Source organism: Seriola lalandi, unplaced genomic scaffold, assembly GCF_002814215.2.
Source record: "Seriola lalandi dorsalis isolate HSWRI2012SDOR001 ecotype SW California unplaced genomic scaffold, Sedor1 jcf7180002054963, whole genome shotgun sequence".
In the NCBI taxonomy this organism is placed as follows: Eukaryota; Metazoa; Chordata; class Actinopteri; order Carangiformes; family Carangidae; genus Seriola; species Seriola lalandi.
The window spans coordinates 127,068-127,474 of NW_019525514.1; positions in this window are offsets into that span (position 1 = coordinate 127,068).

The following is a 407-nucleotide window of genomic DNA, read 5'->3' on the forward strand; positions in this document are numbered from 1 at the left end:
TCCACTTCAATAGATACGGCTCAGACATTCACAGCACCTGAACAAAAGTATAAAATATTATAATATTTTAAACGTTTTTGTGTATTTTGGGTCATATTAAGAAAAGTCTTCAAACTTTCAGGCTAAAAGACATTTATTTATTTATATCGTATTTTTACTGCTGTCAAATGTCAGAACGGGTCAAATCTGACCAGAACAGTTTGTAAAGGGTTAAAAGAGTTTACTAAGAACACAGTATTATATAGTGTGAAGTAAGACTCAGAAAAACACATGTAGGAAAAGTCGACTGTTCTAACCATTCTGTTTTTAATCATCTTGACTAATTTAAAAAATTAAAAATTGAGAATTTGACAGTAATAAGACAACAGACTAAAATTGGTCGTATTATTTTGGGCATACTAACATTG